Source organism: Zootoca vivipara, chromosome 5 (genome assembly GCF_963506605.1).
Source record: "Zootoca vivipara chromosome 5, rZooViv1.1, whole genome shotgun sequence".
Lineage (NCBI taxonomy): Eukaryota > Metazoa > Chordata > Lepidosauria > Squamata > Lacertidae > Zootoca > Zootoca vivipara.
The window spans coordinates 72515612-72542694 of record NC_083280.1 but is presented as its reverse complement, the minus strand read 5'-3'; the positions used below and the strand labels follow the sequence as shown (position 1 = coordinate 72542694).

At 40.6% G+C, this 27083-nt stretch overlaps 2 protein-coding genes across 3 annotated transcripts in view; one reads left to right on the top strand and one right to left on the bottom strand.

Moving 5' to 3' along the window:
* The window catches only part of CTNNA3 (catenin alpha 3), a 550231-nt gene that overhangs the window by 310538 nt on the left and 212610 nt on the right, over positions 1–27083 (bottom strand). The gene's annotated exons all lie outside the window — the stretch shown is intronic.
* Positions 1–27083, top strand: part of LRRTM3 (leucine rich repeat transmembrane neuronal 3) — a 92703-nt gene that overhangs the window by 2334 nt on the left and 63286 nt on the right.

The following is a 27083-nucleotide window of genomic DNA, read 5'->3' as shown; positions in this document are numbered from 1 at the left end:
CAACATCCTGAACTACTGGGGGTGGGGGCAGGGGAATCATTTGAAGTTCAGGGGAGGAATAAAAGCTTTCATGAGGAATAAAAGAGGGGTACTAGAACAGAATGGGATTCACTGCACTGTGCTCTAACACAATAGTTTGTAGAGTTGATAACTACTAATTGAAACCTGTTTATGTGGTTTCATATAAAAGATGCTAGTGTTTCTCCCTTCTCGCAGTCAGTTGCCTTTCAGAAAGTAGTCAAAAGGCATTCATTAAATGAGGAGACCAAATTCCTTATTGATGCAATTAGAGGAGCTGAAATGTACAGTTACAAAGGCAAAACCACTTCCTGCACACATTTGCTTGGGTGCTCATTAGAAATTCATTCTTCAACAGTGTTAGAGGCATTAACGTGATTGACAATGGAGGCATTAAATCTGTCATTTTTCTATCTTGAAAAAATGCTACGTTGTGCTTGGTGGTGTTTCAGTATGCAATTTGCCACTTTGGGTACTTAGAAAGCTGGCGGAGCTACATTTTAAATACAGCACAACAACTAGAAAAAGCTTGCAGTGAAAACTGGATACTTGCCCAGTCTAAGGAAAAGCACACCAGAAATTCTCTTTTAGGAAAAGTCCATGGATCAATGGGGGTTGGAGTTGGGAATCAATTGATTCTTTTGTATAACCTTGCTGAATGGCATTTTAGAGACACACTTGTTTGTTTATTTTAATACAGATGCAATGTTCAGAATGGATTGGAGGTTGTCATGGTGGATACTTGTAATCCATAAGACCCACCTGAAATGCCATGGCAAAATATAGCCAAATTCCTCTAAATATTTTATAATTAGCAACACATATTACTCCTTTATGAACAACAGATCTTTTCCCTCAATCTTCAGAAACAAACTGAAGCATGTTTATAAAAGGTGGCAAATAATTTCACCACTTCTGTTGCATAACTTGATTTGGCTTTGTACACTGCCCATCTCTGGCCACTTGGGAGAGAATGTATCTACAAAGCGGTTGCACTGCAGCAATCTAGAAAAAGAACATCCATGTTCTGGGGTATTTTTGCTTTTGGGGGGAGGGGGAGATAGTGAAAGAAAATCACTGTGAATTATTTCCAGAGGTAATAACTGCAGAATCTAATCACCAGCAATGCACTTAAGGTGATTTTCAGGGTATAAAGTTGCTTTTGTTTTACAGGAATATAAGCAGAAAGAAAGTGAAAGGCTGCTTCATAATTTTACTGATGTGAAACTAGTATCATACATTTGTTGAAACCCAGGAGTCAGTGATTTCAACTTGATTAAATATGACGCACTTTACTCAGGAGATGTGATTTTCTGAGTCAATGTTCTTCTTCAGATATAATATTACCATAAAAGTGAATATATCTAGTGCCAAGAGAGCACCAACATAGTATCAGATAATATCTGTACTGAAAATATTGACTTTCTATTACTGCAATATGAAAAATGTCAAGGCACTCTCTCTGGATTGGTGGGAAATGCCATCCGTGCATATACAAAATGAGAAAAATTAATACCACCCAAAATTATCACACAGAAAATGTTTTCCTAGTCTTTAATTCTTTGTATGAAATTTGCAATGAACATATATTTCATAGTGTTAACCAGGGACAGTTTTGACATGGCAATATGAGAATATTTTATTTTTTAAAATGTGTCTGACTCAAATATGGTAACAAATGGATTGCAAATATTGGTAGAGCGACTTTACATTAGGCATGTTTCTTTGTCTCTGACCATACCTGAAGCTAACACTACATTGAAGAAAGCTCAAGTACCCCTATACAAAAATGCTCTGGTCGGAATAATGTGCTAAAGCATTTTATAACCCAATAACTAGGGGTGAGGAATGTAGAAAAGGAAACCATTAAGAATAGTGGTGTCTTTCCAAATGCCCAACAGTTGAACTATTGATATCGATAATGTTTCATATTTATTATGTAGAATTAACACATTAAAAATATTGCCCAGGCCTTAAGAAACTCCATTTTCAGCTGAAGGATATCTAGCAGGCAATATTTATTTGTGTATAACTTCAGTATAAACCGAGTTGAACATGTAATTATCACTATAGTCTGAGAAAGAAGTGTCTGGCCGACTGTGCAGCTTATGCAGGCCAGTTCTAACCACTCTAGTCTACAATATTTTTAAAAAGGCGGGGTGGGGTGGGGGTCAAAGCTGAGTTAAATAACATTAATTTCAGGAGATGGAAATTGATTGTAAATGGTTGAACCTTCTCTGTGTCAAGAGAATCAAACCATGCTTTATTCATTATTTTGTGCAACAAACAGATAATTGGCCAGTGGTTTCCACACAGCATCTTTCCAAGATGCAAAAAAGGGAGTTTATTCCTCTATCTTTAATGCTACGCAGAAGCAGGTGGCAGCTTGTCATGCAGAGATGAAAAAAGCTGTGTCTGTAGCCATAACCTCCTTGTACACTGCTACTGGGTATACAGCAACCATCTACTCCTTTGCATCACAAAACTCTACCCAAATCTCTTAACAACAAACAATGAAATATTCAGGCTCCCCCCGAATAGATGCCATGCCATCTTTTTTGAGGAATAAATTTCATTGTGAAAGGATGCTTGTCTAGATGGGCTTTGATCTGATCCAGAGGTCTCCTTATGTTCTTAAGGCAGTTAAGCTTTACTGGACAGAGGAAAGCAAATCTTATGTGATCATGGCCAAAGGAAAAGGCTCTCTTAGGTGGCAAAATCTGCACATGGAAAGATGTTGGGAGAAACATGCCCTTTTCTTGAGACTGTGCCATGTGTTTTTACCACATTTGGGGGGGGGGGGTGCTTCACAAGACTTCTTTGCCAGATTACTAGAAAGAGAGAAAAGAACTGTTTTTTTGTGATACTTTCACCACAAACATCAACAAGGGAATCAATTGTTGAGATCAAATACCAGAAGAAGTCTTCCATAGGCATCTGCCTGGCACAGTGAAAAAAGGATGCTTGACTAAAGAGGCTTTGATCTGATCCAGAGGTCTCCTTATGTTCTTAAGGCAGTTAAGCTTTACTGAACAGAGGAAAACAAATCCTAGGAAAAAGGAGGTTGCAGAGCACACACCTGTTTTCAGGTGTATGGCTTACAGAATTCAAAGCAAGGAGGAAAGCCTGTCAATCAATATGGAATTAAGGGGCACAGCCCACACAGCCACCACTTTTGACCAAAAATTCTGTAGTGGAATCTCAGGCACCTAATTCCTCCCCAAGCACATACATGTGCTGCCTTTAAATAAGCCAGCTCCACACTTTAGAAACCCTAATGCAAGATGCATGACTGTTGGTAAAGACAGAAGTACTTCACAGCCTCAACCATCACTCTGCACTTCGGAAAATCATAGGATCATAGAATCTTAAGAGTTGGAAGGGACCCCGAGGGTCATCTAGTCCAACCCCCTGGAATGCAGGAATCTCAGCTAAAGCATCCATGACAGATGGCCACCCAACCTCTGCTTAAAAACCTCCAAGGAAGGAGAGTCTGCCACCTCTCATGGGAGTCTGTTCCACTGCTGAACAGCTCTTACTGTCAGAAAGCTTTTTCTGAATGTTTAGTTGGAATCTTCTTTTCTTGCAGCTTAAAGCCATTGGTTCGAGTCCTACCCTCCAGAGCAGGAGAAAACAAGCATGCTTCCTCCTCCGCGTGACAGCCCTTAAGATATTTGAAGATGGCTATCACATCTCCTCTCAGTCTCCTCTTTTCCAAGCTAAACATACCCAGCTCCTTCAAGCGCTTCTCATAAGGCTTAGTTTCCAGACCCTTGGTCATCTTGGTTGCCCTCATCTACACACGTTCCAGCTTGTCAACATCCTTCTTAAATTGCGGTGCCCAGAATTGGACAAAATCTACCAAGTGTGATCTAATGCAGAATAGAGTGGTACTATTTACTTCCCTTGATCTGGACACTATACTTTTGTTGATGCAGCCTAGAATAGCATTAGCTTTTTTTTGCTGCTGTATCACACTGTTGATTTATGTTAAGCTTGTGGTCCACCAAGACCCCTAGATCCTTTTCACATATACTGCTAGTAAACCAGGTGTCCCCCATCATATATTTGTGCATCAGGTTCTTTCTGCCTAATTGCAGAACCTTACATTTGTCCCTATTGAAATTCATTTTGTTAGCTGGTGCCCAGTTTTCCAATCTGTTAAGGTCATTTTGAATGCTGATTCTGGAGTAAAGAGTATTTTAGGTGGCAAAATAATAATGTAAATTTTGAGTTAAAGTATAGCTGTAACAGTTGGTTAGGAACAGAAGAGGAATTAATAGGAACATCCTATGCCCTTTTAAAATGTGGTTCTTTGGGGGGTTATTGGGTTGTTTTTATTTTGATTATATATATTGTGGTTTTATATTTTGATTCTTTTCTGTGATCTGCCCTGAGACCTCTGGGCATAAGGCGGTATATATATTCAATAAAATAAATAAATTAATTAATATGCTAAGACCAGCTTTAATATGTTGTGCCCCAGGAGTCAACAGCAACAACAGCACAAATGTTTATTTCATGTTTCATTTCATTTTTAAAGATCTTGTTGGTAAAATTCAGACAAACCTTTTCTTAGCATAATGGGAAGATGCTGTCTCTGCATATCACAAAGTAATGAAAAAGTGAATTCATAGCTTCATTCTTTGGGAGGGGGTGTAGGATTTTACTGTTCGATCATGCTTCACTCCATTTTCCTACCAAGCAGGCCTTATTATTCATGAAAAACCATTATTTTAGGACCATCTAAAATATCCATTTAAATGTTCTGTACTAAGCATGACATTCCAATCTGAAGAGTTGATTTTGGAACTAACAATATCAGGACATGAACGGTTTTGTTTTTTGTTTCCAAATGTTGAATACCAGAAAACAATATGCTTTTGGTAACCCTAAACTCTCTGAGGGATCCAGGTCATCTCTTCTCCATAACCCGTTTATGTCTACCAACCCATTAATCAATGTCCTGGTGGTGCTGGTCCCATGGGATTAGCTTTATTCAGTCCCCTACAGATAAGGTACTTTTCTGCTATTGAAAATGAGTATGCTACTCCAGCTTAGAATGAGGAGAGTCTCACTTCATCAGCCAGCATGTTTTCTGAGAATATGGAAAGGTTGGCAATTGAGTATTTACAGAGTTAGCCTTAGCCCTAGTGATGTGATTTTAATTCACTAGGTTTAGAGTAAGCTCCAGCTCTCCATTATCACCTGTTGCATCTCAATCAAGGGTCTCCTGGGCTCCTTCCCAGACTCTCACGTAGCCAATTCACATGTGCCTACAGTGTAAGAGTGGCTTTCCCAACATGTGAGTCTGCACAGCTTCATCAAGCAGGGTGGGAGACTACTGACACAAATGTTGTCTAGAGAAGGAACAGTGTGGGGTTATAGCACAGGGAAGTCACTCCAATGCTTCTGCATGTGAAGATGGCACATGATCTCTAGCAATTGCAATCTTATTCATTTAAATAAACAGGATGCACTTTTGACTTGTCTTCCAGCCACCCCACCCTACCCCATGTTTTGGATTCCAAGCTTCTAAATCGTTTAAGCTGCTCATATACAAAAGCTGGTGGTCAATGAAGTATGATGGTACATTAGCTCATATCAATATAAAGTGCCAGCATACCTGCTGCAGAGCACTGGTGGTAATCCAAGCCTTCACCTTTCTAGGGATAAACTGAAGTAGATGCTACAAGTGGGCTGTTGCTAAATAAATTACTTCAGTTCTTGAGATTGATATTCTATTCTCAAAAGCATTTCTCATAGAAGTTCAGTACTAATGAGACTGAAACTCTGTCACATTACAGGAACCTCTGTGTTAGGCACACATGCATATATACACATTCTCTGCGATGCTGTCCGTGTGGATCTGGGGAAGTGGAAACCATAGGCCACATACTCCTGCGATGCAGCTACTATGAGGAGGTGTGAGGCGAGCTCATCCACACGACGCTGGCTGAGCTTCCTGGACGCTCGGACAATTTCTATAGCAATTTCAATTTCTAGCAAAGGTAGCCAAGTTCTGTGCTAGAGCCATAAAAATCCGAGCCAACCTAGTTAGTAGTGCCCAAAAATTTGTTGTACCCTCCCAAGTAGTGATACCTTCTTTTATCTAATAATTTTTATAATGGTTAAAATGGTTTATATTTATTGCTTATATTTTAGATTGTATTTTGGATTGTTTTATGTATATATGTATATGCTGGTCGAGTACCGTAACAATAAACTAAACTACACATTCTCTGCTTAACTTTGGTTCTAAAAATTAGGGTGGTGGAGTCAATTAAAATGGAAGTATATGTTCTGAGATGTTTCCTTGAAGGGCATATCTAGGCAGCCAGGCCTAGGACTGTTTTTGTAAAAATACTTAGGAGTGTAAGCTCGACAACTTTCAGCTTTTTCTAAAAGAAGCTCAACAATTTTGGTGTCCTGGTTTTTACTTTTTGAAATATGGCAACCCTAATGTATACAGCTGCAATGTTGTATAAAGTGTCCATTGTTCCATTGTAAAGGAGAAGGATATCAGAACAGGTGGAGGCCACACAACTTTCCTTCCAGCAAAGAAATAGCTGTGACAACATGGGCCCCTGTAAGGCATTTTTCAGTTTAATTTGCTGAGTATTTGTATAACTGCAGTATTTATGTGTCCACAGCATCTTTGCAAACAAGGAGGATAGGGAGAAAATCACAACTGCCACACCCCCATGGCTCCCCAGCAGGCTTGCCAAACCCAGTAGACATCACCCACCACTGTATGGGAGAAATATGGCAACCTCCACTGTAAAGTTAAATTATGCCACACACAGTGTGATACAAAGATCTTCCTGTGGAATTGAGGGGGTGGGGAGCAGCCTGCCACTGATCAGAGTTCCACCAATGCTTACCACTGTAAGTTAACAGAGAGTGCACACACGCACACACAAAATGTTACTGCCACCACCACTCATTAAGGTAAGCCCTTTCCAGAGGCTGAATTATTTTTACCATTTCTTATCTCCCTCATCTCTTGAAAACATTGCCAAAAATATTGCCCTGCTTTCTCAGACTGCAAATGGGGCTCCAGAAGCAGGGTGGGTGGTACTTTTGACACAGATTGAAAATATTTGGTAAACTAATTTTTTAAAGAAAAGCAGTGACACCCAGTGGCGGGATTAAGTAAAGCAGGCAAGGGTGGCTTGTTGCTGCTATTGTTTTATTTACTCCCAGGTATTTGGTTGCCCCATTTTTTCACTGAGAACTGCTGCAATGGGCATAAGGCCCAACACACAATTATTTCCCTTTTGTATCTGAGCTGCAATCAAAATTAAGATGCCACAAGTGATCAATTCATTACAAGTATGCAAATTATATACTAATGCTACAAACAAATAATTTACTAGATGTTTGCAAAACTACAATAACTACCCAGTTATTAATATTCAAAACCTAGTGCCAAACAAGGAAATATTATTTAGCATCTGACCAAATAACAAGACCTGATGTACATTCACATTAAACATATGCAAAAAGCAATGGTGTATACCATGGGTGTCAAACACAAGGCCCGGGGGCCAAATCCGGCCCGCCAGACCTCGTCATGTGGCCCGCCGAGCGCCCCAGCCAATGGGACCCAGCAGCGGGACCTTGCTGCTGAAGCGCCGCGCCGACAAAGCGCCGACAAACAGCTGGGGTGGCGGGGGGGGTAGAAAGGCGGCCGGAGCAGCGCCGCACGGAGAGTCCCAAGCCTCTGCGACGCAGCAGTGCTCTGTAGCACTTTGAATCCTCCTCCTGCCACGGCTCGGCGCCTGGAAACGGCTGCTGCTGCTGCTGCTGCTGCTGAAGCACAGACAAAGCACCCAGCAGCGCCACTTTATTCTGACTATGTTTCTGCTTTCAGAGCTAGTTATTACTTACATTATTACAAAAAACAGTAATAATTGAATGCAGTGACAATAATTTATGATAATAAAGAGTGGACACATAGTCCTACAGATACAACCGGCCCTTTGAGGGTGACCAAACTGCTGATGCGGCCCCCGATGAATTTGAGTTTAGACACCCCTGGTGTATACCATTTATTCAGAAGGTGTACCTTATTACTGCTGTGTTCACATATCTTTAAGATACAGGACTACATGCCTATTGGAGCAATACTTCTCTTTAAACTTAATTCTATCTTTAAGCAGTGCATATAATACTTTAACAAGTGAAGAGCCAATGCCCTAGGAACTGCGCTGGGGGTTGCTTCTCCTTGTCCAGAGCCAACACCAATTGAAATAATGAAGATTTCCCTTTGAGAGCCAAACCTGGCATTCTCTTCAAATATACGAGGGTGATCAGTCCACCTGTCTGGTGCCTGGCATCCCTATTTGGATAATACTGAGTGAAGTACTCATAAATATACACAACAGAGGAACAAACTAATTATCTGAGGGAAGTTGCATCCATTATTATTATTTAAATGGTATCAAAAGGCAGAACCAGAGAAGGATTACCCAGCGTGCTAATTAAGACACGGAGGAAGCCAAATTGGAACATGTGAGAAAAAATTATTCAACCATGCATCTGTGTGGCTTCTGTGATTGAGCATCTTTAGATGGATTTAAAATTCCCCACAACTAAACAATGGATGGCTGTTCCCTTGCAACTAAGGCAGTTCAGGGCTAAATTAAAATAGCACCAGCTAACTAAGCAAATGAACCAGAATAAACTGTGCTTTTCATACCAAAGCATATTTTGAGAACAGGATCAGCAGGATGAGGGAAGAGCACCTGCCTATGCCTATATGTCTCTATGGCTGCATTTATGCACATGCTCGAGTTCAAGGGCAAAAGAGGATGCTGCTTGTATATCAGAGGTGAAAGACGTGCCAGAATATGGTTGAGCAGAGGGTCATTAATGCATTCATCAAGCAGTGATTAAGGGGACTTACAAGATTTAGCACTTTGGAAATGCATTTCTAAATAATAGCTAATTAACTCTACTCTGAACTGAAGCACCTCTGGGATGGATTATTTAACAGTTCACTATACAACTGTATGAAAAAGTTAGACAGAAAGTTAAGTAAAAAGACTAAATAAGCTGTGAATGTGCATGGAAGATTCCACTTGTAATGTTATCCAAAGCAGTTCTAACAACCAAAGATCCAACATGCAAAAGCTACTGCATATTATTATTATTATTATTATTATTATTATTATTATTATTATTATTATTTATACCCCACCCATCTGGCTGGGTTTCCCCAGACACTCCAGCAGACATCATGGTCATTTTCATATTGTTATATTTGAAGTGTAGGGGCAGAGCAACAAAGTTAAATTTTCCTAAGTGTACTCAGTGCTATTTTTCTAGAAAAAAAAGGTGCTAGAAGTCATAATGAGCCCCTCCCTTGTTCTCTTACAGTGGCAATGGCATCCACCTGAGAGGTGCTGGAACTGAGTTCTGGTGAGTTCCAGTTGGGAAAAAAGCCCTGAGTAAACTAGGTGTGTCTCTAGTACTAAATGTTTTATTTACAAATACTAAACCAGAGTGTGGTGAAAGTCAGCAAACTCTTAAAGCATTAGGACAACCATTAATCATGCATCAGGTTCCCAAAGAGAGCAAATGTAACTGAGGGATACCTTGGTTTTAGCTAGTTTGAGTTAAAAAAAACCCCTCTCTGGTCACCGTGTCCAAATTCAGGCATAACAAAGCACTTTCATGACCCTTAAGCTCATCTGCTCTCCTTCCCCCACCCTTTTGTGACTAAGGAGAGGAAATCTTAAGTTTCCATTTCCAGTTTGTAACAAATTGCAATTTCCCATATTGTTAAAAAACAGCTAACTGTGGTTTATTCAAACCATATCCTGATATAAAATCCTACTTTGATGACCAACAGTGGTTTGTTACAAATCACAACGGCTCAATGCAGTACATTATTGGATCAAAACACAATGGTTTGCTGTTAAGTCTGAATTCAGCATGTATATATTTAAATTTTGAACTCCTCCTACTTCTGTTATTCTCCTGTAAAATTCTGGTGTTATTATATACCAAAAGCTGCAGCCACTAAGAAACATACTGCATTTTTCTTAACTTCCTAATCACCTATTCAGGTTTGTCAGGCAAAACCGTAACTTTCAGCTCATTCATGGCTAATCAAGAAAGCTATGATTATATTCCTTTTCACATCCTAATTATATAACAAATAAAATTAGTCACCAGTTAAAATAAAGCTGTATCCTAACCATACCCACTCAGGAGTAAGTTCCATTGAATTTAATGTGGGTTACTCACAGGTAAGCTGCATTAGAAACATAGATACCTTATATCAGGTCGGATCAATGGTCCATCTAGCTCAGGCATCCCCAGACTTCGGCCCTCCAGATGTTTTGGACTACAATTCCCATCTTCTCCGACCACTGGTCCTGTTAGCTAGGGATCATGGGAGTTGTAGGCCAAAACATCTGGAGGGCCGCAGTTTGGGGATGCCTGATCTAGCTCAATATTGCCTAAACTGACTGGCAGCAGCTGCCCAGCTCAGACAGGGAACATTTCCAGGTCCACTTAGAGATGTTGGGGATTGAACCTGGGAACTTCTGCATGCAAAGCACATTCTCTACCACTGAGCAACAGCCCTTCCCCACCCCTCAGATTCCAGCCCTAGCTGATTATAAATTGAGGCAATTAAAGCTTGCAGTCCTATTTGTTACTGGCCTTTCCCCCTCTACTTAAAGTGGAGTTGGTGGTCCTTTGCCCACCCCCTGGGACCTTCAAGAAAAATAGTAATATTCTATTCTATTCTATTCTATTCTATTCTATTCTATTCTAGATTGGTATGTAATTTAAATGCATTGAATATATGAAAGTCAATCAGTGAGTGAATTTAGGAAAGGTCGAAACAATTGATGCATCTATAGTTTTAACTCTGCTATGAGCAAACCTCAGCTTTTTTTTTAAAAAAAAATCTTGTCAAAGGAGCCACAGTCAGCGAGCAGCTGCTCATTGATAAGCCAAAGGGGTACTAACCTTTACCACAGCATCATGTACCGTTTTTTATTAAGAACATAACTATGCTAATATTAGACATCAGAGGCTTGCTGTGTCAAGAAAAGGTCAACATTTTAACATCAGTGTCTGAAGTCACGATTGCAGAATAACTGCTGGAGGTAGAAGAAATACTGCAATTGTGGTTATTGCTCTAAGATTCAGATTGATGTGGTAACAGGGAGTGGAGCTTCTCTATTGTTTTATGAAAAGCAAAGTGCTCCATATGTGCAAAGGCAAATGAGAGGGAGGGAAGCAGATTTTCCAACTGTATAAATTCTCCATCAGACACCATACACTAAAAAGAAAAAGAAAAAAAAGAATATTAAATGAACCCAAAACATGACTTGCTCCTTGCTTACACCTTGTATCACTGGTGATTTCTCCATAGGAGTCAGTAGTTCTTATCTACTGTATGGTAACTAATAATGGCCTTTGCACCATTGTAAATCCCAACTGAGCGACACACTAGTGCACACCATTTGATCAACCGAAAAGTTATCCATCTACTCCTGCTTCCTCATCAAACTTTAGCTGCCCAAAACTGGCACCTCTCAAACTCTGGGCTTCTCCAGTTTTCACTAACATTGCCTGTTAAGCACAACTCAGCTGGTGGGTTAAATTGGTTCATGTTACACCACGGTCAGTAGGGCCTGCAGTGCAGACCTTCAGCGCTGACTTCTGTCAGCTTACAGAGGAAACAGGATCACTCCTGACAATATCTGGTATTATTGTTTGGATGTTTGCGGCCTCAGGGGTGCAGTACATACTGTGTTTCTCTGAAAATAAGACATACCCTGAAAATAAGCCATACCCCGAAAATAAGCCATAGTGATAGGCATTTTAACCTTGTAGGTTAAACTGTACCATACTTAATAAAAAAATAAGACATCCCCTGAAAATAAGCCACCGTGTGTTTTTTTGAGGAAAAATAAATATAAGACGGTGTCTTATTTTTGGAGAAACACAGTACATATGGAGAAAAACAGGAGAAAAAAAGGATAACCATCGCCACCTTAGTTTCTGGCTAAAACATTCCTGTACAGTATCAGACACAGACCTTGGCTTCTGTTTATTTTAGCCAACAAGGAACTCCAAACGCTGTCTCCAAAAACTTCTTCTCTGCCCTCGAGTGCCTTCTTGCTTTGGTTCTGCTAATATCATTAGATAGATAGGACCCAAGTATTCCTGCAGGCGCCTTCCTCATCCTCATTTCTCCAGCCCTTCTTCTCTCAATTTATACCAGCTGCAGCACAAGCTCAGAGAGACTCCCAGACTAACAGCTACTAGGCCCAATAGGCTGAACTACACAGGCTGATGCATGCAAGATCTCTTGACAAACTGAAGGACAATGAGAAATAGGTCCCGCATGCACATTGCTCCAGAATCATGACCTTTAAAATATGTTGGGAGCTGCAAGCTACGTTAAGGTTATGTAACACTTTGGGGGGCACAGCAGTCCTCGCCTAACAGCACCCAGGCCTCACTGCAAATCATATAAGCCATTATGTTTCACCGGTACTTCTTTGTTGCTGAGAGTCCTACTGAGTTATGTGAATCCCATAGCTATTGCAGAATAAAAACTGTACTTCCGATTTGTTTTTGTTTTTTAAAACTTCATCCATATACAGAACTAGTTCACACATCTTATTTCACTTTTCTGCTGCTACAAGGTAAATGCTACATTCACCTCATAGTTCAGCTGAGGTGTGTACTTCTTAGAAAGCCATAGCCCATGTGCAGATAACAGTGCATATACCTATGACAGCTTCATGAATAGGAGTTCGGGGCACTGCAGTGACAGGGAAACCAAACCTGTAATGTGTGTACAGCATGGAAAGGCAACTTGAAGTGAACCAAGGAAAATGATCTCACTACAGTATATCTTAAGCTGCTAATGTGTTCATAGCCATGGAATATTGGTCCATCCAGCTCAGCATTTGCACTGACTGACAACAGCTCTCCAGGATTTTAAACCAGGCCCTCTCCAAGTCCTGTCTAGAGAGGTTGAGGATTTAACCTGGGCCCTTCTGCAATGCCAACCACTGAGGCAGGGCTCTTTCCCACATAGAATGCGGATGCATGATGTGATTCCAGTTTTCATATCCTCAGAGGCGTGGATGTCACTATGCATCTCAATAAAGTTGCCTGTTCAAAACATTCCTACAGTAAATTTGATGCATGTATTTGGCGATGTTTCAGAAGATATTTTGCCACATTCTGCCTGGTTCTCTCAGAAGAATTTAGCTGTGATTAGGGCATGGGGAATCCTACTTTCTTTCTACGGGAATGTATTCAGGTTAATTTTTCAACTGACTGCATTTCTGTTGACACTGCAAATTGTTTACTTGTATTGTACTCTGCTACTTCTGCCATTATCATTTTAACAATGAGTCATTGCTTCAAAACAGAGCATTATGTCCTATTCTGTTATCTTTTCTTTTGAATTACCAAATACTATCTATGTGAGGATACAAGTATATGTGTACTGCATTAGCCATATTTCCCCTTTGTTAAATTCAGAGCTGACCCAAAACAGTTTTAGGTTTGTTTATAATTTTGTTACCATAAAAGACAAAGCCCCTCTGTTTTGGGGGTCTGCTTTTGCCTGCTGCCTTAATTTTTTTAGTCCAAATCTTGAACATTAATCACAGCTGCAACTAAACTGTGCAAAAGCCACACATGTCTGATTTTAAGGTTCCAGGAAAATGTGCCATCCCTCATGAACATAGCCAGGATTTTTGATGGGGGGCAGACTTTATCTTGGAAGGACAGAACCAAGCTATTTGTGATATGATTGGTCAGTTAAGTATTTGTATTTATTTACTTGCGGGGAGGGGGACTCCCCCTCAGCTGCCCTTGGCTACGCCCATACAATCCATGCTAGTATAGCATGGCATAGATTGGAGAAGCTTGCCGGCTTTGGGAGCAAAGACCTTTATCCAATCAAATTGAGGGAAGGTCCCCAGCTGGATTGACTTGAAGCATAGGTGGGCTCTTTTTATATATTCACTATAACCCATCCAACTATATGACTGTAGGCAGGCCTAGAGGTGGAATTAAGATAGACCTTGTTACCAATCACAGTAAGACTGGTCTTGATATTTTTAGGGGACCCCTCTTGGGGGCAGGCTTCCAAAACAAAAGTGGGCAGTGAGGGCAGCACAAAATTATGCAAACTATGGGGGCATTTAGAATGGGGAAGAACTTCTTACCTTCCTTGTTTTGTTTCTTAAAAAGAAAAAGAAAACACTTCCTAAATCTATACTCCCTTTCTTCCCAGAGTGCCTCTGGGAAAGAAGCTAGTCTCTGAAGCACTCTGGGAAGGAAAGAAAACAGTGATGGATAGCCAGATCTCTACTGCTTCTGTTGCTTGACATATTTTTACATGAAGCACTTTCAGAGGGTAGGAGAAAATGCAGATTTCTCGGAAGAAACATTTGGTGAACTGGTAGTATGCAGTAGAGGAAAATACAATGTTTTTAATAGGATGTTGCCTATCCTCAACACAGTCACTAATGTGATCCATCACAATTCACTCCATTTTGTCTTTGTGAATGTTTAATGCACACTGTCAAAAGAGAGAGCTCATACCTCTGTGGTGGAAGACATGCTTTGCAAGTACGGAGAAGATCCCTTTGCCCATCCACAGCGTCTCCCATTAGGAAGGATGCTGAGACCCAAATGAGTCATGATAGAGATACATAATTATGCTCTCCTATGGGTCTTTATTTTGCTAATTAGCAGCCCCATTGGGTTTCTTTGAAGATCTGCAAATTGTTGCTCTGGGGGAGAGTATTTATCCACTCCCTCCCTCCCCCCATCTCTTTTTCTCTCTTTTACACACAGCTGCCATTATCTCTTTCATGTGAGAGGAGAAACAGCATTCATGCCTGCCCTTTGTCCCTTATGAAGCTATTAGCAGGTGGTGGGGATTTAGAGAAAGACCTAATGAGAGCAACACTTTCCTGACTTCAAAGCAGCCCTATGGAGCTGCTGGACAACAACAAAAATCATGCCCGTTTGGCATCCAGGTAAGGAAGGGCTGGAGCTCAGTGGTGTGCATGCAGAAGGTCCCAGGTTCAATGCCTGGCATCTCCAGGTATGGCTGGAACCATCTCATTGGAAACCCTTGAGAACCACTGCCACTCAGTGTAGACAATGAGCTAGATGGAGCGATGGTCTGATTTGGTATACAGCAGCTTCCTCTGTTTTATGTTCAGGTAGCTTGGAAAGACCTCTGCTTGGCATTAACAGTTGACAAAGACAACTCTGGTCTAGATGGATAAGTGTTCTGAACCAGTTTAAAACAGCTTAATATTTTTATGTGATTACCATTAGCAGATGTAACGGTACCTGGGAAGATGAAAACAAGTGGTGTATTTGTTATAGCCACTACTGTAGCTGCCATTTTTGTAACAGTAAAATAAATAATTGTTAAGTATGTTTAATATTTTATCTGAAATTAAACATTTTCCCCTTGGGGTTCACTATTATTCTGAATTTTGAAATAGTGACAGCAAAAAGGACAGTAAAATAAAAAAAAACCTCTGGTTTACTTCCCTAGCTCCATAAAGCTAGTGATTTCTATGCTTTGATTTCCATATAGAAACTGACGTGGCAAATACAACATTTTAACAAAGCCAATTTCTTTTAAAGCCTTGTTGAACTAATTACATCCAACCAGGGTGCAAAAATACATTTTGTCAGGAAAAGAAAAGCGGACTTCAATTAAATGTAAATCCTTATTCAGCACTCTAAATTCTTAGTTGCTCAAACTCATTAATGAGGTGGTAAATAAAACGTTCCTAAGTGCATATGTTGTGGTTAGAAAACATTACAAGCATTCATTATTTTCACTTATTCCATAAGCCAAAGCCAGCCGCCTTATTATTTCCCCCAGGTATTCAGGATGGTGAAATTCAAGCATTCCAAAAGACTTTAAACAATGATGTGATGGCGAACACAGGGTTGCCCCTGTGTCTATTTTCCCTGTCCCTCTCTGTATCATCACATGTAATAATGAGAACAACTAATGTTTGATGACATCCTATTACATGTTTCCTGCTTTACCCATGATTGGCTGCCACAAGGGTGTGAGGTAGAAACATGACAGTACATGCAGGTCCCCCTTTATGAACAAAATGCATTCCCTGGAATCATTCTTTAGCCAAGAGTTTGCATAATGAGTCAACGATTTTTGTTTGCAAAACAATTCAACAATGTCCACTGATTCCTATGGGGAAATATTGAATGTGTTCTTGACCATGGAATCTGTGGTGCATATAACAAGGTTTGGATAAATGAATTTTCAAAGAGCGAGTATTCATAAAGTGGGACCTGCATGTATATTACTATTACATAGTTAATTTTTGTAGCTAATTTCCATAGCTGTAGTGAGAGGAAGGGGAAACTCAGCTACTCCCCCATATTCACTGTAACTTCTAGTTATTCTCTAAGACTGCCTTTGCAAATGATACCCTCCAACTGTTTTGGACTGCAACTCCCAGGCAGCTGGAGCTGATTGGCATCAGAGTCCAAAACAGCTAGAGGGCACTAGGTTCGTGACAGCTGCCTAAAAGGTGTCCTCCTCCCCTTCCTCAATTCGTAACTTTTCTCCTTGAGTTTTACAGTACGGGATTATCTCTGCCTGTGATGTTGATTAAATTTGGTGATATCCAGTGCATGGAGCTCACTAAAGCATGCCATCCAGCCAACATTATTTAAACATTTGTTTGAGACAGAATTCAGTCACAGCAGTTAATCTGTAAAATACACTCAGCTCCCTCCTCAGGCAATCAGCAGAAAGAAAGCCTACAATGGGATGTCACACTAAGCCACCAATAAATGGCTCACAGTTATAAGATGCTAAGTAGGTGCTCATAGGTAGCACATGCCATGGGGAAATGTCAGATTTCCTTTCTAAACTTGCTTGCTTGTTATAATGTTCTGGCTGAGGAGTTTTAAGTATCCACATGCCACATTAGCGTAGGGAGGGATGAATTCACCAACTGTGAGGGAAAGCTTCTGCTGATTTATTTTATAATCTGACTAGGATTCTGCAGGATGACAAGGTGTCCTGTGCTAGAAGTCCTGTTTGCCAAGGAAAACAATTCATCTTTCTCACTAGGAATCCATTCAATAGACTGAAGGCCACTCTCCAAAGGTGACCCTAGCACAGCACTGCTTCACAACACAGGAGCTAGGCATGCAAATGTGCCATTTCCGACAGCTGCAGTTTTACCACTCACTGACAGTGGGGTTGGAATCCAGCCCCAGTGCAAGTAAATAAGTTACCATGACAGTTTTGGCACTCTTAGCTGCTGCTTTGGCATTGGGTCTAGGATTTATTTATTTATTCCTATTCTGTTAAGAAAATAGAAAGTTGCATGATACGAAATCCGACCATTGGTCCATCTAGCTCTCAAGGGCCTTTCAAGGGCCTCAGACAGGAGTCTTTCCCAACCCTGATTGGCATTGGCAGGGACTGAAGCCAAGGACCTATCGGCTTCAACACATGTGTTCTGTCATTGAGCTATAGCCACTTCCACTGAAGGGCAGCCTTTCCTGTAACAGCTCAAATGCATTTGGGGGCAATCCTCAAGCAAATGCTGTGCATTATTGAGGAATTAAGGAAATAAATTTGAGACATGCTTCCATTCTATGTGTCTAGGAATTCAGAAATTTGGTCTTGGCTTAACAGCCAGCCATTATTTGTGGTTGCCAGTAACTGACTCCTCAAAATGGTAAGGGAAAGAAATCAGTTCACTTTCAGAAATACAGGAAGCTGCCATACACTGAGAAAGCCTGTCAGTCCATCTAGCTCAGCATTCTTGACACTGACTGGCAGCAGCTTTCCGGGATTTCAAGCAAGAGTACTTCCCAGTCCTACCTGGAGATGCTAGGGGTTGCTTTTGAATGCAATATGTCATATGATAGCCATCTTCAAATAGCTCAAGGCCTGCCACATGGAAAAGGGAACAAGCTTGTTTTCTCCTGCTCTGGAGGGTAGGACTCGACCAATGGCTTCACATTACAGTCATACCTCGGTTTAAGTACGCTTTGGTTTGAGTACTTTCAGTTTAAGTACTCCGCAGACCTGTCTGGAACGGATTAATCCACTTTCCATTACTTTCAATGGGAAAGTTCGCTTCAGGTTAAGTACGCTTCAGGTTAAGTACTCCGCGGACCGTCTGGAATGGATTATTCCACTTTCCATTACTTTCAATGGGAAAGTTCGCTTCAGGTTAAGTACGCTTCAGGTTAAGTACAGACTTCCAGAACCAACTGTGTACTTAAACCGAGGTACCACTGTACAAGAAAGGAGATTTGATCACGAAAAACTGTCCAACAGTAAGCACTGTTTCACAGTGGAAAGGCCTCCATCATGAGGTTGTGGACTCTCTTATTTTTTGAGGTTTTTAAGCAGAGGTTGGATGGCCACCTGCCATGGATGCTTTAGCATTCCTGCATTGCAGGGGGTTGGACTAGACGACCCTTGGGTCCCTTCCAACGATTTCATGATGCTATGATTCTATGTGCTCCACCAATGAGCTACAGCCTTTTTGTCCCTGCAGTTTGGGCTGTGTCCTTCTTCCCAGATGTGTTAGCATTTTACCTTCAGGGAGAGATTTATTGGGGGAAGGACTGAGAAATTGTATTCGCACAACCAGAAGTGGCGCAGTGCACTCTCCTGCTCCTTGATTCTACCACCTCATTCTTCCACAATCTTCCACACAAGGCCTCAGTCATGTGAACTGAGGAAGGAAGTTTAAGGACCCAAAAGTACTTGCTTTTGCTCTCTGCATCATTTGAACATAGGAAGCTGCCTTATACCAAGGAATATTGATCTATCTAGGGGAGCACTGTCTACACAGACTGGCAGTGGCTCTACAGGATTTCAGATAGGGGTCACCAGCCCTACCAAGAGATGCTGGAAATTGAATCTGGAAACATCTGCATGCAAAGCAAGTTCTCTACCATTGAGCTGCAGCCCTTTCCCTCAGCTATAATCCTTCACTCAGCTCTCAAATAAATTGTTGGGACTATTACCTAGTGCAGCGGTCATCAGCCTGAGAAACTACAGACACATATTTTAGAGTGGAGGACAGGGGCAGACTTTGGTAATATGGCACTCCCAAATGGATCTTCTAAATTTTGCAGCCCCTTGACTCAGTACCCTGTGCAGGGAAACCACTCACACTGTCCTAAATCCAGTGCTGCTAGGAGGGTCTTTAAAGCAGGGACAAAGACCCTGGGATCCTCCAGATGTTGTTGAACTCCTGCTCCTATCAGACCAAACTTGCATGGCCAGTGGTCAGGGATGAAGAGATATGTGGTCCAACAACATCTGGAGGGTTATAGGCTATAGGGTTATATGCCTGCTGTAAGGAGAAGAGCAAACTGTTTCCTCCCTGGATAGATTCTCCTTAGCTGTTTTGTTAAGTTAAAAGGAGGAGGGAGGAAGAACTGAGTTCAGGAATAATAAGCCATGCAGTGCATGTCTTATATACATGGAGGACATGTCCTTGAAATACTTTCTTTAGATCAAGAACTGTATGTCTGTGCTTTAATGGGGAAAGGGAACAGAGATCCAATTCCATCTCCCTCCATGCCTATAATTTTATATAATAGTAATGTCTGCTATTTGCAGTTTCATTACATCTGGTGCTATGTACAGAGATGGAATGTAGATATTCTCTCCTTTTATTGTTGGCTTGCAGGCATGCAAACACACACACACACACACACACACACACACACAGAGAGAGAGAGAGAGAGAGAGAGAGAGAGAGATATTTCTCTTTCATAATATAAATATTCAAAGTGCAATAATATGGTGGTGCATGCATTATAGAGCTCATGGGTGCAAGTCCCTTTGTTCTATTAACCACTGCTATTCATATGCATTCAAAAATGAACAGGTCTGTGCTAAAAGGTTACATTCATTAAAAAGAGAATAGGCTTCTTTTTAGTTGAAACCTTTTCCTTATAATTCTTAGCTAGAACCGCTTTGTCTGGGGAACAAAAGATATATGGGTTAGTCAATCAAGCAGCCCACTGAAGGCTAATATTAAACAATATTGCCAAAATGCACACTGGCAGCAGGCAGCCTGTGCCACCAGAACAAATTTTATGCAACATATTCAAATAGTGTTTCAAAGAAATGGCCAAACGTAGAGCTCATTGTCTGCACTACTGCTGAACTGGGGACCTCATACAGCAAAGGACTGATTAGTTGAGAAGGCAACATTTGATTTCTTAAACAACTTGTATTTGGTCATACTCCCAACAGCTAGAGTGTTGCCATAGCTTTGCATTTCAACGAAATTTAATTTAAATTTTTTACATTAATGATTTACCACGGTCATGACATGTAAGTCATAGCCGTGACATGTCTTTACCCTAGAAGGAGAAAGCAGACTTGCCCAGGGCTAATTTCACAGTAGTTTAATTATTAAGAGGCATCTTCCTTTCACATGTATTTTTCTAAACGTATTTGAAAAGAGGAGGGGGGAGATAGAAGCTCTGGACAGAGAAGATCTCTGTTTAACGACAGGCTAGTTTACAAGCAGACAGCTACGCTGCAGTGCATAGACAACATTTCTTCAGCTGATCTGGTTCATTAAAATGCAAGCTTACAACAGGCTCTCTTAGAGCTGCAGCTGAATTATCCATGGAGTTTTCCTCCCCTGCAGGGCCACAGTGCACCAGTGCACTTTGGGTAAATGGGACAATTCCAGGAGAGTTTAATCAGAGTGTTGCAATCTGCATCTTTCTGGAATGAGTCTCTCTCTCTCTCTCTCTCTCTCTCTCTCTCTCTCTCTCTCTCTCTCTCTCTCTCTCCCCCTCTCTCTCTCTCTCTCTGTGTGTGTGTGTTTGCTAATTGGCAGGAACATAATGATAGTCCTGGCTTGGGGCCAATGCTTAATTTCTAAAATGAGAGGCAAGGAGCCAGGATTTGGACTTGCCTCTAAGATCACCCTTATCGACATTCTAGATCGTGGATTCTGAAGTACATTTCCACTTGAACAACTGTAATAGTCATGGGGAAAGTCAAACTTAGAGAAGTTAACAGGCAGGGGTTAGCATATGATCTTCCCCCATATACTTGGCAAATAATAATAATAATAATAATAATAATAATAATAATAATAATAATAAATTTTTATTTATACCCAGCCCTCCTCAGTCAAAACCGGGCTCAGGGCAGCTGACACCAACAAAACTACAACAAAATGTAAAAAAGAAAAACAATTAGTTAAAATACAGGTTAAAATACAATTTAAATTTTAAAATTTTAAAATGCAGCCTCATTTTAAAATGGCCCAAATCAAAACCATAAGGGAGGAGAACATAGGGGTCAGACTGAGTCCAGGCCAAAGGCCTGGTGGTGTCTTATTTTAAATAACATTCTAGGTCCCGCTGTTGTGTACAAAAACAGTGAAAACTGAACCACCAGAGTGAGGTTGGCAGCAAAAAAGCAGGGACACCCCAAATTTAGACACTTAGGACTCAGCTACACAGCTGCAATTATAATGCTATAAGTGCATTATAAAAATGTGACACCAGATGGCACTGTAGAGCTCGATGGCAGATCGCAAATACCGTATATTTTATTGCATTTTTATAGCATTTCATAGTGTTTTTTTAATATCTGTGTAGATTCAACCTCATAATAAAGTCCTACAGAATAAATGTACCATATTGGCCTGAATGTGCCACACTGTCCCCCCCAAGTCCGACCGTGAAAAGTTAAGGTGTGGCTTGTATTTGTGATCTTATGGTATGCAGCCAGGAGCGCAGGGCAAACAGCACCAGGAGCGTGCAAAGCGGTGTCTGCCCCACACGCAGTCCCTATCCTCTCCCCCAAGGCTGGGAAGGGAGAGAGTGAGGAAGGGGAAAGTTCGCCAGCAATGCAGCATGGCTCCCCCCCCCAGTATGCAGCCAGGGGCAGCGAGGAAGGGAGCGGCTTATATTCGGGTCTTTTTTCTTTTCTCTCTCCACCCCCCTCCAATTTAAAAGGTGCGGCTTATATCCAGGTGCAGCTTATACAGTGGTACCTCTAGTTACAAACTTAATTTGTTCCGGAGGTCCGTTCTTAACCTGAAACTGTTCTTAACTAGAGACATGCTTTTGCTAATGGGGCCTCTTGCTGCCGCTGCGCCGCCGGCACACGATTTCCGTTCTCATCCTGGGGCAAAGTTCTCAACTCGAGGTAACTCTTTCAGGTTAGCAGAGTTTGTAACCTGAAGTGTTTGTAACCTGAGGCATTTGTAACTCGAGGTACTACTGTATTCGGGTCAATACGGTAAGTATCCATAATAATATAGCAGCCTTCTGGATCAGACCAGTGACCCATCTAGTTCTGAATTCTGTGGTTGCCATGGCCAACCAGATGCCTACGAGAAGCATGCAAGCAGGACCTGACCTCATTAGCACTCTCCCCTCCTTCAATCCAGCAACCAACATTCAGAAGCATACTGCATAGAGAGGCTTCGGGACACTCAGCAGGTTTATACCACAGTATTCACAGAAGTAGGGCCTCATGCAGCTGAAAGGTCCTGTGCCTGGCCTTCCTGCTTCATTTCAGCCTGTACGCCATGGCTAGGGCTCACATGCAAATGCAACGTGCTGTAGGATGAACACTAGGCGCTAGCACAAGAGAGAGTTCAGAACCTTTCCCCTGGTTCTGAACCTCTGCAGGGAGGCTGGGTCACTTCAGTGACCCTCCCTCATACAGAGTAACTATGAGTAACCCTGTCTAGTCTGCAGCTGACCAGCCTCAAGCCAGGAAGTCTCCACCAATCCCACTCCAGTCTCCAGGATAGACATCCCACCGTGTTCTCCAGGACAGACAAAGGCAGCTATAGGGGTGTATGAGACTAGGTGCCTCTGGTGAAACCCTGCTTGGTGGGGCAGAGGGCCCTCACTGCAAAAGTCCTGACATAGTGTAGTCTAAAGTGGTGGCAGCAGCAACAAGAATGCAGAGTTTTGCCCAGACATGCTCTCTCTGGCTGGACCAGGGCTTGCCTCCCTCCTTGGCATAACCCTTCTGCTTCTGCTGTTCACTGTGGAAGCACAGTTGGTTGGAAATTTGATTGTTTCCTTTCCTGGGAATGCATGAAGTAGTGAGAGATGCCGCCTCAGCATCTGGAATTGGCAACACTTGAGAAAGCAGACATGTCTTTAATAGCACTCGCTATGGTCTAACAAATAGCATGAATGAGCAACAACTCTGGTTGGAAAATAGTGAGCCTGGAAAAACAAGTTTCCCTTTGTAAACCTGGGACAGAATAATGGCTTTAATTACAACAATATTAGTAATAAGATCAGACATAAAGGGCCATTGACAAATGTGAGCCACTGTAGCCAAATTAGAGTACATTTAGCAGAAACGATATTGAGCATAGTGTATGCTTATTAGCTTCGCTGCCATTAGCCCATGTTACCTAACATAACAGGCACACACTTCATTAGAAAGCAGTGTTGGGTTTGACAGTGGCAGCAACAATAGCCCAATAGCAGCGGTAACCTTATGCTCTACAACTTCTGTTAATGATCTCAGGGTGCAGAATTTACACAGCCAATGGGAATGGAGCCTGTTGTAAAGGCAATGTTCTTTCCTTAGTGTTCATTTTTCACAAGTATGTATGATTTTAGTTTCAGTAGTAGTGCTGGCTGGAGTACAAGAAGGTCACAAAATAAGCATCATGTAATCAAATGAATGCAGGATATTTAAAATGAAAATGGCCTCAATCCAGCTAAACTTCAGTTCCTCTTTAGGTCCAAAGGAATGAGTTAGCTGTGAAACCATTGAAGCTCATTGGTTATGTTATCAACAGGACTTAAGTAAGAAGTATAACTGGATTGGGGCCAACAATTTTACCTGATCTCTGATTTACTTGCTGAAAATATTAAATTTTTGAACGTGGACTCTAGCTTGAAGAGTGAAATTTTGTAACCCAAAGGACTCCGATAGGCCCAAAGAGATAATGGGGAGCTCTATATTGTTCCCTCTTCATTAAACATTTATTCTACTGAAAGTAATTCAAAACTTATTTATTTAGAAAAATAATAAAAGCTATTGTTAAAAATAAATCTCCAAGTAGTGTGCAGATAAACTGATGGATAAACATGGCTATAATCCATCCAATTAAAAGTAAATTTACATAAGATCATCATTATTAAAAACAAGGCTAAAATCAATAAAACAAATATAAGTCACTGAATCATTTGCTTGGATAAGCTTGCTGAGAATATGAGCGTGCCAGAGTAATGCCAATAGCCAGGAAGTTCTAGAGCACAGATGCTACCACACTAAAGGAGTAACTCCACAAATGTGGAACATACATTTTTTAACATATTACTTGACTGGAAAATTGCACTGCAAAATTTGGAAAGGCATGGAACTTTGTTTCAGTTTGCATATTGTCTTGTACAGTGTGGATTTGGTACATTTGACTTTAAATTTGAAGTGAATCAAATTCCCATTTCCACTAAGTTGTTTCTTAAGGATATATATTTCAAATGTTGGAGAGTTAATCTGCAGGAAGGCAAAGTGAAAGGTATGGTTGCATATGTTTTAATAGACACCTGTTTACAGTTAATTTAATACTGAATTCCAACAAGACCTTTTCTTGTGACTTGCACAATAATAATTAAGGGAAATACAGTATAACAATTATGCTTATTTATTAATTTGGAAGGATTTTGGGTGCTTAGCCACAACTAAAATTAAATGGAAATGTAAACAAGTTTTTAATGTATTTATATGCTGAATTAATTTGAATTAAAATTGTGAAAGGAAGTGTCTGTGTGCTTTAACACTAGTTCAAGATGAAGGCCCCAGCTGCTCATAAAATTAAATACTGCCTTAAGTAATGCTTCTAATCACTATGAAAAACCTGAAGGACTCTAGCTTTCCATATAGCTTGTCAGACATTATACAAATGATGGCAACTTGCAGACTTTCAAGATAAACATATTGTTCAGCCTGCAAGTCAGCAAAAGAGCATTGCCTTACAAGCTACTGTATTCTTTTCATTAAAGTAAATGGGTTAAAACTCCTACAGTCACCAATACCGCAGTTAGGACCAGAATAATAAACCAGTCATCAAAGCAATCTAATTTTAGTATTAGACGCCTTCTATGCTTCAATGACTGATGCCCTATTAATCTGAATCCTAATTATACGAAAGCAAGCTTAAGTCCTGATATAGATAAATAATACCTTGTTTGTATATTGCTAAGTTCAAGTGCTGGGAATGAATCCCGTGTTTTCCTAGAGAAATGAACTAGTTGTGATGTTAAATGCATCTTTGCCTTTAATGTGCCAAATGCAAATAGCATCAACTGAAGTGGGGTGGGGCTGATCATTATCAAAATACTGTAGCAACAGGTATAGAGATAGAATGTAGCTGAAGTCATGAGAAAAGTTTGTCCTCTAAAGGCACTTTTTGCAAGATGACTCATTTTATATAACTGACACACATACCCTATGCAGTTAACATGTGAGAAGGAGGGAGTACGATTGGACCATCTGGCTATGCCCACTGATATCCAGATATTGAATGGCTCTTCTGCACAGAGCCTCATATAGGCACAGTACAAGATGTATGTAAAGGTCAGAGGGTAGAGCTAGTGGTCATCAACCTCCTCATCTCCCAAGATATTGATTGCACCCAGAAATTATCTAAAATGCTTTTTATTTGCTGTTTTATTTGCAGTTTCTAATGCACATGAATATTTTACCTTTCACTTCATATTTACTGCAGTTTCCTAAATAACCTCCTGTAATGGAATTTGTCAGAGGTTTTTTGATAGTCCAAATAATAATTTATATTAAGTAGCTCTGCTTCACCCAGTTTATCTTGTCAGAAAATATTGATTACCCAACATGGTGAAGTCACAGTATAAAATATTAGCTTGTTACCAGGGCAGTAGTGACAACATTTTGAGGTGCTGGAGTTCAGGTTCTCTGAGAGTATTTCACAAACACTAAGCCAAGTACTAAGCATTTGTCTATTTATCTCTGGAAAATTTGGCAGAAGTAAATTCAAGTATCGTTCTGAACTTTTTTGTCATTTGTAAATAAAAAAAACATCATGGTCAAAACCAAAATGTAGCACAAAGCAAATTTTTGAATTCTCATCTCATAACTTATTTACCAGATATCTTGAGGGTTTCAGATCATGCTTGCAAAAAAAAAAAATCTTCCATTGCTTTGCCACCTTCACAAATATCCCAATATGCTTTTTCAGAGTTCACAGTTCACATGTCTTAATCACTGTGCTCTCACCACAATTTTTCCCCATCCTTAGCTTTTTTTTAAGGGGAGGCATTGTGTTTGTTGAATTTAGTCTTTGTATATGGCAGCACAGCCTCTGAAGAGGAGGGATAAAATGGAAGACTACATACAGAAAGCCTGAGGTGAGAACAGGGCCTGGAGCCAAGGTGGTATGTCCTTCTCTCCTCCCCACCAGCCTGATTAAACTCTAAACCTTAGAAGACTGAACCCATATATATGACAAAGGCACCATAACTTGGCCAATTCTAAACATAGAGGCATCATTCACATTTAACTGTATTGGATGAAAAGTAGCCAAGCCGAGCTATTATGAAGCTATGATTCTGAAATAAAATATGGTCAACAACTCTGTTGCTTTCCACCTCTTAAAATCAGGGAAATGCTTATGAACATCTAAACCCATTATATTCAAATGGCAAGAGCTGTAGGATTGTGATTAGAACCCTACTGTGTAAGCTTAAAATTCTTAAGAATAGCACGAATTAAAATCTATTCTTTTACTCCATGCAAACAGAAGGGTGCATAAGGTTAGACACAGATAGCACACATATTTACAAGACATAGCCAATGCACAAATCAGAGCACATTTATTTCCAGAAATGCCTGTTATTTCAGCAATTCATGCATCAGTGAATCTATATTGCAGCTTGAAGATAAGAAAAACAATCCTTTATTACTGAATAGAGGACTACTGTACACAGTGCAGATGAGATATCACTTTGCAATTTTAATCTTGCCTTTATAGTTC